The sequence below is a fragment of the Pelophylax lessonae genome (assembly GCF_965119305.1).
Source record: "Pelophylax lessonae genome assembly, chromosome: 4".
NCBI lineage: Eukaryota > Metazoa > Chordata > Amphibia > Anura > Ranidae > Pelophylax > Pelophylax lessonae.
This window is the reverse complement of record NC_138771.1, coordinates 292,003,313-292,015,608: the sequence shown is the minus strand read 5'-3', so window position 1 is coordinate 292,015,608 and position 12,296 is coordinate 292,003,313.

The window sequence follows — 12,296 nt, the reverse complement described above, 5'->3', positions numbered from 1 at the left end:
GATGCTTTCAGCAGTTATTTTCACTCATTGTACTTTAGCGTAGACTTTCGGTTTGCAAGGCACATGTAAAAAGCAAGAATGGGTTTCTGTAGTGTAGTGGTTATCACGTTCGCCTTACACGCGAAAGGTCCCCGTTTCGAAACCGGGCAGAAACGCAGTGCACACTAGTGCTTTTTGCCACAGTTGTTGATGCTTTCAGCAGTTATTTTCACTCATTGTACTTTAGCGTAGACTTTCGGTTTGCAAGGCACATGTAAAAAGCAAGAATGGGTTTCTGTAGTGTAGTGGTTATCACGTTCGCCTAACACGCGAAAGGTCCCCGGTTCAAAACCGGGCAGAAACAGTGCTTACCTTTAACTTTTTCACAGTCAGGCAAACTCAAAGCTCTTGCCATGCCATGCTCCTCTAGCAGCCGTGAGTGAAATCTGACAATACGAGGCACAGCTTAGTTGCTACACCTTCAATGTCATTTCTCTTTCTTTACTGTTTGTGAGTCGACCAGGAGATTCAAAAGACCCTTGCTTGAAGATTTTAGGTGAGCTCCTTTTCTAGTCCTACACAGGCAAAGTGTCTCCCGAGCAAAGGAAGGCAACTCTCAAGGGTTTCTGTAGTGTAGTGGTTATCATGTTCGCCTTACACGCGTAAGGTCCCCGTTTCGAAACCAGGCAGAAACACAGTGCACACACTAGTGCTTTTTGCCACAGTTGTTGATGCTTTCAGCAGTTATTTTCACTCATTGTACTTTAGCGTAGACTTTCGGTTTGCAAGGCACATGTAAAAAGCAAGAATGGGTTTCTGTAGTGTAGTGGTTATCACGTTCGCCTAACACGCGAAAGGTCCCCGTTTCGAAACCGGGCAGAAACAGTGCTTACCTTTAACTTTTTCACAGTCAGGCAAACTCAAAGCTCTTGTCATGCCATGCTCCTCTAGCAGCCGTGAGTGAAACATGACAATACGAGGCACAGCTTAGTTGCGACACCTTCAATGTAATTTCTCTTTCTTTACTGTTTGTGAGTCGACCAGGAGATTCAAAAGACCCTTGCTTGAAGATTTTAGGTGACCTCCTTTTCTAGTCCTACACAGGCAAAGTGTCTCCCGAGCAAAGGATGGCAACTCTGAAGGGTTTCTGTAGTGTAGTGGTTATCACGTTCGCCTTACACGCGAAAGGTCCCCGTTTCAAAACCGGGCAGAAACACAGTGCACACACTAGTGCTTTTTGCCACAGTTGTTGATGCTTTCAGCAGTTATTTTCACTCATTGTACTTTAGCGTAGACTTTCGGTTTGCAAGGCACATGTAAAAAGCAAGAATGGGTTTCTGTAGTGTAGTGGTTATCACGTTCGCCTTACACGCGAAAGGTCCCCGTTTCGAAACCGGGCAGAAACGCAGTGCACACTAGTGCTTTTTGCCACAGTTGTTGATGCTTTCAGCAGTTATTTTCACTCATTGTACTTTAGCGTAGACTTTCGGTTTGCAAGGCACATGTAAAAAGCAAGAATGGGTTTCTGTAGTGTAGTGGTTATCACGTTCGCCTAACACGCGAAAGGTCCCCGGTTCGAAACCGGGCAGAAACAGTGCTTACCTTTAACTTTTTCACAGTCAGGCAAACTCAAAGTTCTTGTCATGCCATGCTCCTCTAGCAGCCGTGAGTGAAACCTGACAATACGAGGCACAGCTTAGTTGCGACACCTTCAATGTCATTTCTCTTTCTTTACTGTTTGTGAGTCGACCAGGAGATTCAAAAGACCCTTGCTTGAAGATTTTAGGTGACCTCCTTTTCTAGTCCTACACAGGCAAAGTGTCTCCCGAGCAAAGGATGGCAACTCTGAAGGGTTTCTGTAGTGTAGTGGTTATCACGTTCGCCTTACACGCGAAAGGTCCCCGTTTCAAAACCGGGCAGAAACACAGTGCACACACTAGTGCTTTTTGCCACAGTTGTTGATGCTTTCAGCAGTTGATTTCACTCATTGTACTTTAGCGTAGACTTTCGGTTTGCAAGGCACATGTAAAAAGCAAGAATGGGTTTCTGTAGTGTAGTGGTTATCACGTTCGCCTCACACGCGAAAGGTCCCCGGTTCGAAACCGGGCAGAAACAGTGCTTACCTTTAACTTTTTCACAGTCAGGCAAACTCAAAGCTCTTGCCATGCCATGCTCCTCTAGCAGCCGTGAGTGAAATCTGACAATACGAGGCATAGCTTAGTTGCTACACCTTCAATGTCATTTCTCTTTCTTTACTGTTTGTGAGTCGACCAGGAGATTCAAAAGACCCTTGCTTGAAGATTTTAGGTGAGCTCCTTTTCTAGTCCTACACAGGCAAAGTGTCTCCCGAGCAAAGGATGGCAACTCTGAAGGGTTTCTGTAGTGTAGTGGTTATCACGTTCGCCTTACACGCGAAAGGTCCCCGTTTCGAAACCGGGCAGAAACACAGTGCACACACTAGTGCTTTTTGCCACAGTTGTTGATGCTTTCAGCAGTGATTTTCACCCATTGTACTTTAGCGTAAACTTTCGGCTTGCAAGGCACACAAAAAAAGCAAGAATGGGTTTCTGTAGTGTAGTGGTTATCACGTTCGCCTCACACGCGAAAGGTCCTCGGTTCGAAACCGGGCAGAAACAGTGCTTACCTTTAACTTTTTCACAGTCAGGCAAACTCAAAGCTCTTGCCATGCCATGCTCCTCTAGCAGCCGTGAGTGAAACCTGACAATACGAGGCACAGCTTAGTTGCGACACCTTCAATGTCATTTCTCTTTCTTTACTGTTTGTGAGTCGACCAGGAGATTCAAAAGACCCTTGCTTGAAGATTTTAGGTGACCTCCTTTTCTAGTCCTACACAGGCAAAGTGTCTCCCGAGCAAAGGATGGCAACTCTGAAGGGTTTCTGTAGTGTAGTGGTTATCACGTTCGCCTTACACGCGAAAGGTCCCCGTTTCAAAACCGGGCAGAAACACAGTGCACACACTAGTGCTTTTTGCCACAGTTGTTGATGCTTTCAGCAGTTGATTTCACTCATTGTACTTTAGCGTAGACTTTCGGTTTGCAAGGCACATGTAAAAAGCAAGAATGGGTTTCTGTAGTGTAGTGGTTATCACGTTCGCCTCACACGCGAAAGGTCCCCGTTTCGAAACCGGGCAGAAACAGTGCTTACCTTTAACTTTTTCACAGTCAGGCAAACTCAAAGCTCTTGCCATGCCATGCTCCTCTAGCAGCCGTGAGTGAAATCTGACAATACGAGGCATAGCTTAGTTGCTACACCTTCAATGTCATTTCTCTTTCTTTACTGTTTGTGAGTCGACCAGGAGATTCAAAAGACCCTTGCTTGAAGATTTTAGGTGAGCTCCTTTTCTAGTCCTACACAGGCAAAGTGTCTCCCGAGCAAAGGATGGCAACTCTGAAGGGTTTCTGTAGTGTAGTGGTTATCACGTTCGCCTTACACGCGAAAGGTCCCCGTTTCGAAACCGGGCAGAAACACAGTGCACACACTAGTGCTTTTTGCCACAGTTGTTGATGCTTTCAGCAGTGATTTTCACCCATTGTACTTTAGCGAAAACTTTCGGCTTGCAAGGCACACAAAAAAAGCAAGAATGGGTTTCTGTAGTGTAGTGGTTATCACGTTCGCCTCACACGCGAAAGGTCCTCGGTTCGAAACCGGGCAGAAACAGTGCTTACCTTTAACTTTTTCACAGTCAGGCAAACTCAAAGCTCTTGCCATGCCATGCTCCTCTAGCAGCCGTGAGTGAAATCTGAAAATACGAGGCACAGCTTAGTTGCTACACCTTCAATGTCATTTCTCTTTCTTTACTGTTTGTGAGTCGACCAGGAGATTCAAAAGACCCTTGCTTGAAGATTTTAGGTGAGCTCCTTTTCTAGTCCTACACAGGCAAAGTGTCTCCCGAGCAAAGGATGGCAACTCTGAAGGGTTTCTGTAGTGTAGTGGTTATCACGTTCGCCTTACACGCGAAAGGTCCCCGTTTCAAAACCGGGCAGAAACGCAGTGCACACTAGTGCTTTTTGCCACAGTTGTTGATGCTTTCAGCAGTTATTTTCACTCATTGTACTTTAGCGTAGACTTTCGGTTTGCAAGGCACATGTAAAAAGCAAGAATGGGTTTCTGTAGTGTAGTGGTTATCACGTTCGCCTAACACGCGAAAGGTCCCAGTTTCGAAACCGGGCAGAAACGCAGTGCACGCTAGTGCTTTTTGCCACAGTTGTTGATGCTTTCAGCAGTTATTTTCACTCATTGTACTTTAGCGTAGACTTTCGGTTTGCAAGGCACATGTAAAAAGCAAGAATGGGTTTCTGTAGTGTAGTGGTTATCACGTTCGCCTAACACGCGAAAGGTCCCCGGTTCGAAACCGGGCAGAAACAGTGCTTACCTTTAACTTTTTCACAGTCAGGCAAACTCAAACCTCTTGTCATGCCATGCTCCTCTAGCAGCCGTGAGTGAAACCTGACAATACGAGGCACAGCTTAGTTGCGACACCTTCAATGTCATTTCTCTTTCTTTACTGTTTGTGAGTCGACCAGGAGATTCAAAAGACCCTTGCTTGAAGATTTTAGGTGAGCTCCTTTTCTAGTCCTACACAGGCAAAGTGTCTCCCGAGCAAAGGATGGCAACTCTGAAGGGTTTCTGTAGTGTAGTGGTTATCACGTTCGCCTTACACGCGAAAGGTCCCCGTTTCAAAACCGGGCAGAAACACAGTGCACACACTAGTGCTTTTTGCCACAGTTGTTGATGCTTTCAGCAGTTATTTTCACTCATTGTACTTTAGCGTAGACTTTCGGTTTGCAAGGCACATGTAAAAAGCAAGAATGGGTTTCTGTAGTGTAGTGGTTATCACGTTCGCCTAACACGCGAAAGGTCCCCGTTTCGAAACCGGGCAGAAACGCAGTGCACGCTAGTGCTTTTTGCCACAGTTGTTGATGCTTTCAGCAGTTATTTTCACTCATTGTACTTTAGCGTAGACTTTCGGTTTGCAAGGCACATGTAAAAAGCAAGAATGGGTTTCTGTAGTGTAGTGGTTATCACGTTCGCCTAACACGCGAAAGGTCCCCGGTTCGAAACCGGGCAGAAACAGTGCTTACCTTTAACTTTTTCACAGTCAGGCAAACTCAAAGCTCTTGTCATGCCATGCTCCTCTAGCAGCCGTGAGTGAAACCTGACAATACGAGGCACAGCTTAGTTGCGACACCTTCAATGTAATTTCTCTTTCTTTACTGTTTGTGAGTCGACCAGGAGATTCAAAAGACCCTTGCTTGAAGATTTTAGGTGACCTCCTTTTCTAGTCCTACACAGGCAAAGTGTCTCCCGAGCAAAGGATGGCAACTCTGAAGGGTTTCTGTAGTGTAGTGGTTATCACGTTCGCCTTACACGCGAAAGGTCCCCGTTTCAAAACCGGGCAGAAACACAGTGCACACACTAGTGCTTTTTGCCACAGTTGTTGATGCTTTCAGCAGTTATTTTCACTCATTGTACTTTAGCGTAGACTTTCGGTTTGCAAGGCACATGTAAAAAGCAAGAATGGGTTTCTGTAGTGTAGTGGTTATCACGTTCGCCTTACACGCGAAAGGTCCCCGTTTCGAAACCGGGCAGAAACGCAGTGCACACTAGTGCTTTTTGCCACAGTTGTTGATGCTTTCAGCAGTTATTTTCACTCATTGCACTTTAGCGTAGACTTTCGGTTTGCAAGGCACATGTAAAAAGCAAGAATGGGTTTCTGTAGTGTAGTGGTTATCACGTTCGCCTAACACGCGAAAGGTCCCCGGTTCGAAACCGGGCAGAAACAGTGCTTACCTTTAACTTTTTCACAGTCAGGCAAACTCAAAGCTCTTGTCATGCCATGCTCCTCTAGCAGCCGTGAGTGAAACCTGACAATACGAGGCACAGCTTAGTTGCGACACCTTCAATGTCATTTCTCTTTCTTTACTGTTTGTGAGTCGACCAGGAGATTCAAAAGACCCTTGCTTGAAGATTTTAGGTGACCTCCTTTTCTAGTCCTACACAGGCAAAGTGTCTCCCGAGCAAAGGATGGCAACTCTGAAGGGTTTCTGTAGTGTAGTGGTTATCACGTTCGCCTTACACGCGAAAGGTCCCCGTTTCAAAACCGGGCAGAAACACAGTGCACACACTAGTGCTTTTTGCCACAGTTGTTGATGCTTTCAGCAGTTATTTTCACTCATTGTACTTTAGCGTAGACTTTCGGTTTGCAAGGCACATGTAAAAAGCAAGAATGGGTTTCTGTAGTGTAGTGGTTATCACGTTCGCCTTACACGCGAAAGGTCCCCGTTTCGAAACCGGGCAGAAACGCAGTGCACACTAGTGCTTTTTGCCACAGTTGTTGATGCTTTCAGCAGTTATTTTCACTCATTGCACTTTAGCGTAGACTTTCGGTTTGCAAGGCACATGTAAAAAGCAAGAATGGGTTTCTGTAGTGTAGTGGTTATCACGTTCGCCTAACACGCGAAAGGTCCCCGGTTCGAAACCGGGCAGAAACAGTGCTTACCTTTAACTTTTTCACAGTCAGGCAAACTCAAAGCTCTTGTCATGCCATGCTCCTCTAGCAGCCGTGAGTGAAACCTGACAATACGAGGCACAGCTTAGTTGCGACACCTTCAATGTCATTTCTCTTTCTTTACTGTTTGTGAGTCGACCAGGAGATTCAAAAGACCCTTGCTTGAAGATTTTAGGTGACCTCCTTTTCTAGTCCTACACAGGCAAAGTGTCTCCCGAGCAAAGGATGGCAACTCTGAAGGGTTTCTGTAGTGTAGTGGTTATCACGTTCGCCTTACACGCGAAAGGTCCCCGTTTCAAAACCGGGCAGAAACACAGTGCACACACTAGTGCTTTTTGCCACAGTTGTTGATGCTTTCAGCAGTTATTTTCACTCATTGTACTTTAGCGTAGACTTTCGGTTTGCAAGGCACATGTAAAAAGCAAGAATGGGTTTCTGTAGTGTAGTGGTTATCACGTTCGCCTTACACGCGAAAGGTCCCCGTTTCGAAACCGGGCAGAAACAGTGCTTACCTTTAACTTTTTCACAGTCAGGCAAACTCAAAGCTCTTGTCATGCCATGCTCCTCTAGCAGCCGTGAGTGAAACCTGACAATACGAGGCACAGCTTAGTTGCGACACCTTCAATGTCATTTCTCTTTCTTTACTGTTTGTGAGTCGACCAGGAGATTCAAAAGACCCTTGCTTGAAGATTTTAGGTGACCTCCTTTTCTAGTCCTACACAGGCAAAGTGTCTCCCGAGCAAAGGATGGCAACTCTGAAGGGTTTCTGTAGTGTAGTGGTTATCACGTTCGCCTTACACGCGAAAGGTCCCCGTTTCAAAACCGGGCAGAAACACAGTGCACACACTAGTGCTTTTTGCCACAGTTGTTGATGCTTTCAGCAGTTATTTTCACTCATTGTACTTTAGCGTAGACTTTCGGTTTGCAAGGCACATGTAAAAAGCAAGAATGGGTTTCTGTAGTGTAGTGGTTATCACGTTCGCCTTACACGCGAAAGGTCCCCGTTTCGAAACCGGGCAGAAACGCAGTGCACACTAGTGCTTTTTGCCACAGTTGTTGATGCTTTCAGCAGTTATTTTCACTCATTGCACTTTAGCGTAGACTTTCGGTTTGCAAGGCACATGTAAAAAGCAAGAATGGGTTTCTGTAGTGTAGTGGTTATCACGTTCGCCTAACACGCGAAAGGTCCCCGGTTCGAAACCGGGCAGAAACAGTGCTTACCTTTAACTTTTTCACAGTCAGGCAAACTCAAAGCTCTTGTCATGCCATGCTCCTCTAGCAGCCGTGAGTGAAACCTGACAATACGAGGCACAGCTTAGTTGCGACACCTTCAATGTCATTTCTCTTTCTTTACTGTTTGTGAGTCGACCAGGAGATTCAAAAGACCCTTGCTTGAAGATTTTAGGTGACCTCCTTTTCTAGTCCTACACAGGCAAAGTGTCTCCCGAGCAAAGGATGGCAACTCTGAAGGGTTTTTGTAGTGTAGTGGTTATCACGTTCGCCTTACACGCGAAAGGTCCCCGTTTCGAAACTGGGCAGAAACGCAGTGCACACTAGTGCTTTTTGCCACAGTTGTTGATGCTTTCAGCAGTTATTTTCACTCATTGTACTTTAGCGTAGACTTTCGGTTTGCAAGGCACATGTAAAAAGCAAGAATGGGTTTCTGTAGTGTAGTGGTTATCACGTTTGCCTTACACGCGAAAGGTCCCCGTTTCAAAACCGGGCAGAAACACAGTGCACACACTAGTGCTTTTTGCCACAGTTGTTGATGCTTTCAGCAGTTATTTTCACTCATTGTACTTTAGCGTAGACTTTCGGTTTGCAAGGCACATGTAAAAAGCAAGAATGGGTTTCTGTAGTGTAGTGGTTATCACGTTCGCCTAACACGCGAAAGGTCCCCGGTTCGAAACCGGGCAGAAACAGTGCTTACCTTTAACTTTTTCACAGTCAGGCAAACTCAAAGCTCTTGCCATGCCATGCTCCTCTAGCAGCCGTGAGTGAAATCTGACAATACGAGGCACAGCTTAGTTGCTACACCTTCAATGTCATTTCTCTTTCTTTACTGTTTGTGAGTCGACCAGGAGATTCAAAAGACCCTTGCTTGAAGATTTTAGGTGAGCTCCTTTTCTAGTCCTACACAGGCAAAGTGTCTCCCGAGCAAAGGAAGGCAACTCTGAAGGGTTTCTGTAGTGTAGTGGTTATCATGTTCGCCTTACACGCGTAAGGTCCCCGTTTCGAAACCAGGCAGAAACACAGTGCACACACTAGTGCTTTTTGCTACAGTTGTTGATGCTTTCAGCAGTGATTTTCACCCATTGTACTTTAGCGTAGACTTTCGGTTTGCAAGGCACATGTAAAAAGCAAGAATGGGTTTCTGTAGTGTAGTGGTTATCACGTTCGCCTTACACGCGAAAGGTCCCCGTTTCGAAACTGGGCAGAAACGCAGTGCACACTAGTGCTTTTTGCCACAGTTGTTGATGCTTTCAGCAGTTATTTTCACTCATTGTACTTTAGCGTAGACTTTCGGTTTGCAAGGCACATGTAAAAAGCAAGAATGGGTTTCTGTAGTGTAGTGGTTATCACGTTTGCCTTACACGCGAAAGGTCCCCGTTTCAAAACCGGGCAGAAACACAGTGCACACACTAGTGCTTTTTGCCACAGTTGTTGATGCTTTCAGCAGTTATTTTCACTCATTGTACTTTAGCGTAGACTTTCGGTTTGCAAGGCACATGTAAAAAGCAAGAATGGGTTTCTGTAGTGTAGTGGTTATCACGTTCGCCTAACACGCGAAAGGTCCCCGGTTCGAAACCGGGCAGAAACAGTGCTTACCTTTAACTTTTTCACAGTCAGGCAAACTCAAAGCTCTTGCCATGCCATGCTCCTCTAGCAGCCGTGAGTGAAATCTGACAATACGAGGCACAGCTTAGTTGCTACACCTTCAATGTCATTTCTCTTTCTTTACTGTTTGTGAGTCGACCAGGAGATTCAAAAGACCCTTGCTTGAAGATTTTAGGTGAGCTCCTTTTCTAGTCCTACACAGGCAAAGTGTCTCCCGAGCAAAGGAAGGCAACTCTGAAGGGTTTCTGTAGTGTAGTGGTTATCATGTTCGCCTTACACGCGTAAGGTCCCCGTTTCGAAACCAGGCAGAAACACAGTGCACACACTAGTGCTTTTTGCTACAGTTGTTGATGCTTTCAGCAGTGATTTTCACCCATTGTACTTTAGCGTAGACTTTCGGTTTGCAAGGCACATGTAAAAAGCAAGAATGGGTTTCTGTAGTGTAGTGGTTATCACGTTCGCCTAACACGCGAAAGGTCCCCGGTTCGAAACCGGGCAGAAACAGTGCTTACCTTTTACTTTTTCACAGTCAGGCAAACTCAAAGCTCTTGTCATGCCATGCTCCTCTAGCAGCCGTGAGTGAAACCTGACAATACGAGGCACAGCTTAGTTGCGACACCTTCAATGTAATTTCTCTTTCTTTACTGTTTGTGAGTCGACCAGGAGATTCAAAAGACCCTTGCTTGAAGATTTTAGGTGACCTCCTTTTCTAGTCCTACACAGGCAAAGTGTCTCCCGAGCAAAGGATGGCAACTCTGAAGAGTTTCTGTAGTGTAGTGGTTATCACGTTCGCCTTACACGCGAAAGGTCCCCGTTTCGAAACCAGGCAGAAACACAGTGCACACACTAGTGCTTTTTGCCACAGTTGTTGATGCTTTCAGCAGTTATTTTCACTCATTGTACTTTAGCGTAGACTTTCGGTTTGCAAGGCACATGTAAAAAGCAAGAATGGGTTTCTGTAGTGTAGTGGTTATCACGTTTGCCTTACACGCGAAAGGTCCCCGTTTCAAAACCGGGCAGAAACACAGTGCACACACTAGTGCTTTTTGCCACAGTTGTTGATGCTTTCAGCAGTTATTTTCACTCATTGTACTTTAGCGTAGACTTTCGGTTTGCAAGGCACATGTAAAAAGCAAGAATGGGTTTCTATAGTGTAGTGGTTATCACGTTCGCCTAACACGCGAAAGGTCCCCGGTTCGAAACCGGGCAGAAACAGTGCTTACCTTTAACTTTTTCACAGTCAGGCAAACTCAAAGCTCTTGTCATGCCATGCTCCTCTAGCAGCCGTGAGTGAAACATGACAATACGAGGCACAGCTTAGTTGCGACACCTTCAATGTAATTTCTCTTTCTTTACTGTTTGTGAGTCGACCAGGAGATTCAAAAGACCCTTGCTTGAAGATTTTAGGTGACCTCCTTTTCTAGTCCTACACAGGCAAAGTGTCTCCCGAGCAAAGGATGGCAACTCTGAAGGGTTTCTGTAGTGTAGTGGTTATCACGTTCGCCTTACACGCGAAAGGTCCCCGTTTCAAAACCGGGCAGAAACACAGTGCACACACTAGTGCTTTTTGCCACAGTTGTTGATGCTTTCAGCAGTTATTTTCACTCATTGTACTTTAGCGTAGACTTTCGGTTTGCAAGGCACATGTAAAAAGCAAGAATGGGTTTCTGTAGTGTAGTGGTTATCACGTTCGCCTTACACGCGAAAGGTCCCCGTTTCGAAACCGGGCAGAAACGCAGTGCACACTAGTGCTTTTTGCCACAGTTGTTGATGCTTTCAGCAGTTATTTTCACTCATTGTACTTTAGCGTAGACTTTCGGTTTGCAAGGCACATGTAAAAAGCAAGAATGGGTTTCTGTAGTGTAGTGGTTATCACGTTCGCCTAACACGCGAAAGGTCCCCGGTTCAAAACCGGGCAGAAACAGTGCTTACCTTTAACTTTTTCACAGTCAGGCAAACTCAAAGCTCTTGCCATGCCATGCTCCTCTAGCAGCCGTGAGTGAAATCTGACAATACGAGGCACAGCTTAGTTGCTACACCTTCAATGTCATTTCTCTTTCTTTACTGTTTGTGAGTCGACCAGGAGATTCAAAAGACCCTTGCTTGAAGATTTTAGGTGAGCTCCTTTTCTAGTCCTACACAGGCAAAGTGTCTCCCGAGCAAAGGAAGGCAACTCTCAAGGGTTTCTGTAGTGTAGTGGTTATCATGTTCGCCTTACACGCGTAAGGTCCCCGTTTCGAAACCAGGCAGAAACACAGTGCACACACTAGTGCTTTTTGCCACAGTTGTTGATGCTTTCAGCAGTTATTTTCACTCATTGTACTTTAGCGTAGACTTTCGGTTTGCAAGGCACATGTAAAAAGCAAGAATGGGTTTCTGTAGTGTAGTGGTTATCACGTTCGCCTAACACGCGAAAGGTCCCCGTTTCGAAACCGGGCAGAAACAGTGCTTACCTTTAACTTTTTCACAGTCAGGCAAACTCAAAGCTCTTGTCATGCCATGCTCCTCTAGCAGCCGTGAGTGAAACATGACAATACGAGGCACAGCTTAGTTGCGACACCTTCAATGTAATTTCTCTTTCTTTACTGTTTGTGAGTCGACCAGGAGATTCAAAAGACCCTTGCTTGAAGATTTTAGGTGACCTCCTTTTCTAGTCCTACACAGGCAAAGTGTCTCCCGAGCAAAGGATGGCAACTCTGAAGGGTTTCTGTAGTGTAGTGGTTATCACGTTCGCCTTACACGCGAAAGGTCCCCGTTTCAAAACCGGGCAGAAACACAGTGCACACACTAGTGCTTTTTGCCACAGTTGTTGATGCTTTCAGCAGTTATTTTCACTCATTGTACTTTAGCGTAGACTTTCGGTTTGCAAGGCACATGTAAAAAGCAAGAATGGGTTTCTGTAGTGTAGTGGTTATCACGTTCGCCTTACACGCGAAAGGTCCCCGTTTCG